Source organism: Sarcophilus harrisii, chromosome 4 (assembly GCF_902635505.1).
Source record: "Sarcophilus harrisii chromosome 4, mSarHar1.11, whole genome shotgun sequence".
Classification (NCBI taxonomy): Eukaryota; Metazoa; Chordata; class Mammalia; order Dasyuromorphia; family Dasyuridae; genus Sarcophilus; species Sarcophilus harrisii.
Genome location: NC_045429.1, coordinates 229543643 through 229547605, shown reverse-complemented (window position 1 = coordinate 229547605; position 3963 = coordinate 229543643). Strand labels below are relative to the sequence as shown.

General features: G+C 41.5%; 1 pseudogene; it reads left to right on the top strand.

Moving 5' to 3' along the window:
* The first annotated feature begins 1136 nt into the window (after positions 1-1136).
* LOC100927524 lies at positions 1137-3596 on the top strand (annotated as a pseudogene).
* The last annotated feature ends 367 nt before the right edge of the window (positions 3597-3963 follow it).

The window sequence follows — 3963 nt, the reverse complement described above, 5'->3', positions numbered from 1 at the left end:
ACTTGTGAATAAGAACATTATACATTGTTACAAGATAGTGCTTAATAACAAAAATGCATTGTGATTACCAATGCTATGATTTCAGTTAGGCGCAATCAAAACCTAGAAGTATACAAATCAATTTCAAAGCACATATTGTTGGTTGAATACAATATCATGGATGATAAATTTAATGATATAAATGTGCACTTAACGTGTGCAACAATGACTTGTGAATAAGAACATTATACATTGTTACAAGATAGTGCTTAACAACAAAAATGCATTGTGATTACCAATGCCATGATTTCAGTTAGGCGCAATCAAAACTTAGAAGTGTACAAATCAATTTCAAAGCACATATTGTTGGTTGAATACAATATCATGGATGATAAATTTAATGATATAAATGTGCACTTAACGTGTGCAACAATGACTTGTGAATAAGAACATTATACATTGTTACAAGATAGTGCTTAACAACAAAAATGCATTGTGATTTCCAATGCTATGATTTCAGTTAGGCGCAATCAAAACCTAGAAGTGTACAAATCAATTTCAAAGCACATATTGTTGGTTGAATACATTATCATGGATGATAAATTTAATGATGTAAATGTGCACTTAATATGTGCAACAATGACTTGTGAATAAGAACATTATACATTGTTACAAGATAGAGCTTAATAACAAAAATGCATTGTGATTACCAATGCTATGATTTCAGTTAGGCGCAATCAAAACCTAGAAGTGTGCACGGTACTGACAATAATATTCTGCTGTTCTGATCTGAATTAAAAATCAAAATATCATTGATGAATTTAAGGATTTTCTTTCAACATTTCACATACATCTCGGATTTATGAGGAAAAAATATTTTTAGTGTACATTTCGAATGTTATTTAAATAATTGTGCTACTGACATTATCTGAGTAGTTAACCATTTCCAAAGGCCTACATTTACTGTTTAGAATTTCCAATATTCCTCACTAATTACTTACCAATTCTCAGTACTTTAACCTAAATTCTTACTAATTCACGAAATAACCCATTATTTCATCAATTTTTTTCTAAAATTTAATGCAATAATTCACGTTATCCCGTAACGATAATCAACTTAAATTTTAAATTTTAATATTCTCCCCTGTACAGAAGCGTCAGAGCAGACAGACTCCCTTCCGCAGTGCCGCGCATGCGCCGAAGCGCCAGCTTGATTCTGCAGAGGTGCCAGATTGGTTGCGCAGAGGTGCCAGATTGATTCGGCAGAAATGAAGTCGCTCCTGGCCTTGTGTGCTTTGCAGGTGACCCAGCACCAGGCATCGGCTTGCCGGGCTCTGGCCTCCCTGCCTCGGGAGCTGTACCCGGCCTTATTCCGGGCCGCCTTCATGAACGGCAGAACGGCCGTGCTGCAAGCGCTGGTGCAGACGTGGCCCTTCCCGTGTCTCAGCTTCCGGCAGCTGCTCCCCCAGCCCAATCAGATGGGCTGGCCCGAGAAGCCCAGCAAGGAGAGCGTACAAGCCGTGATCTTGGCGCTGCTCGCGGCGCCGCGGAGGAAGCCTCACCTTCGAGTGTTGGATATAACTGGTTTCCTGGACGCCAGCTGCGGGCAGGACCCCACGACCATGAGCATGTGGGCTCGCTCCGTGGTGGTGGCAAGGACTTGCCTCAGTGCCCAGACTCAGGCCAGGGCGGCTCAGCGCTTGGCCAAGCGCCGCAAGCTGGAGCGTCATGTCCTTGTGCCTACTCCCGTGGAAGTGCACACTGACCTGCTAGTGAACCGAACTTCCTACAACGTCCTGAAGGAGGCTCTCCTGACGAGCATTTGTGGTCCCCTTCGCCTCCGCTGCAGGGACCTTTGGGCTGAAGAGCTGTCGGGTCCTAGCACCGTATCCCTCTTGGAGCTACTGGATCCAGCGTGCCTGCGCCAAGTAGACCTACGCTTCAACAACTTGGGACTCTCGGGTCTGTGTATGGTCGTGCCCCATATGGCCAAGTTCACCCACTTGTTGAGCCTGAAGCTACAATACAGTAATGTGGATGTGCGGAGGCTCACCAGTGAAGCCGAGAGCAGCTTCCAACGCTTTGTTTCTGCAATTGGACAATTGAAATGCCTCAAGGAACTCAACATGGGTTCCTCTCGCCTCTCTGGCCGCCTTCATCAGCTTCTCGGCGGCCTACAGGGTCCTCTGGAAAGCCTGGAACTTCCCTTCTGTGCCCTTCTTTCTGGGGATTTGAGTTATTTGGCGCAAAGCCCCCATGCTACCCATCTCAAGAAGCTGGATCTCAGTGGCAATAAACTGTCGGGTGACCTCCTGGACCCCTTTCAGAAGCTACTGAAGGAAGCCTCAGCTTCCCTGCTTTGTCTGGATATTACAGAGTGCCAGCTCATGGATGTCCATCTTGCCAGTACCTTGCCCACCCTATGCTCCTGTATCCATCTCCGTTATCTTGGTCTCTATGGCAACCCTGTTGCTAGCGCTGGACTGAAAACCTTGTTGCAACACTTACAGGCCTTGCCTGAGCTTCAGCTGGTGGTACACCCAGTCCCTGTGGATTGCTATAAGAACTTGCCCTGGCCACCGTCTTCAGCCAGCCTCCTAGAGGGTTCTGTGGATGAAGAGAAGCTTGCCGGCGTGCAGTCTGAGCTGCAACAGTTAATACAGGCCATAGAGCGCCGAGATGTGCTGTGGACCATGGACATCTACGGCCACAACAGTTTTGACTACTTCAGCCTGTAGAATATATATATATATGTTGTGGAGGGGGCAAGAGTACAGGGAGAGAGAGTCAGTATTCCTCTGCTTTGCTATTGATGCAAGATCATCCCAAGTTGGTGAGTGTCTCTTGCTCTGAATTTTGGCAGAACCAGAATGGGCTGTCTATTTAGTATATGTTCCTAGATGGGTTGTGTGTAGATGGGTTGTGTGTTGAGGGTTATAGATTTTTCTCTGTCCCTGTCTATGATGGATATGACAGAGTTGTTTTTCTAGGGCCTGAAGTTCAACTTTCGAGGGTAGGGGGGCCCTTTTCCTGGGGGGTGGGGGGGTTATTTATTTGTAATTCCAGAACCCATGAGTCATTGTATAAAACCTGAATTTTTTGGTCCCTCCCTAAGCGTTCTTCCCGACCCCATCAGTCCCACCTGTTACAGAGGATCACATCAAGAAGAATAAAGGGAATAAAAAAATAAAGAAGGGACAGATTGACAGTTGCTTGTCAAAGTGTATGTGCTATTTCATTGTATGGTATAGAGTGGTATTTTCTATTACACAAATCTTTATATAAGAAGACTAGTTAGTTTGTGTGGAATAGTTTGATTTTTTCCTTTTTTGTTTTTATGTCTGATTTAAATTGTTGTAAACAGTAGTGGGAAGGGAAAAACAAGGTGTATATCAAGTTGTGATATCAAAATGTCAACAATTTAAATGTAAGTTTCATTAAATTGTGTTGTCTCAAATTACAATTTTGATGTATTTTGTATATTTAATACAAAGCGGTCTTGAAACGTAAGTTCAATTAAATTGTGTTGTCTCAAATTACAATTTTGATGTATTTTGTATATTTAATACAAAGTGGTATTGAAATGTTAAGTTTCAATAAATTGTATTGTCTCAAATTATAATTTTGATGTATTTTGTATATTTAGTACAAAGTGGTAAATAATGTCAACATTAACAAGGCAGTGGACTTTATATTGACTACCAAAGATTGATAGCCTGGAATTTGCTGGAGAAGCATATCACAGAGCTCATTAGTAATGATGAGTAATACAAAGTAATTTTGAGAAAGAATAATTGTATCTGAGATTTCAAAAAAAGACACTATAAAATGTAAAAATATTAATATTCTTTCCTCTGATTTATTTGTCAAATTAAAGCATAACAAATAGTATTTTAAATTACTTTAAAATTTAGTGCAAGATAACAATAATTATCTTTAAAAATATCTATTTTATGAAATAGAAATCAGGGTCTTCTATGAAGG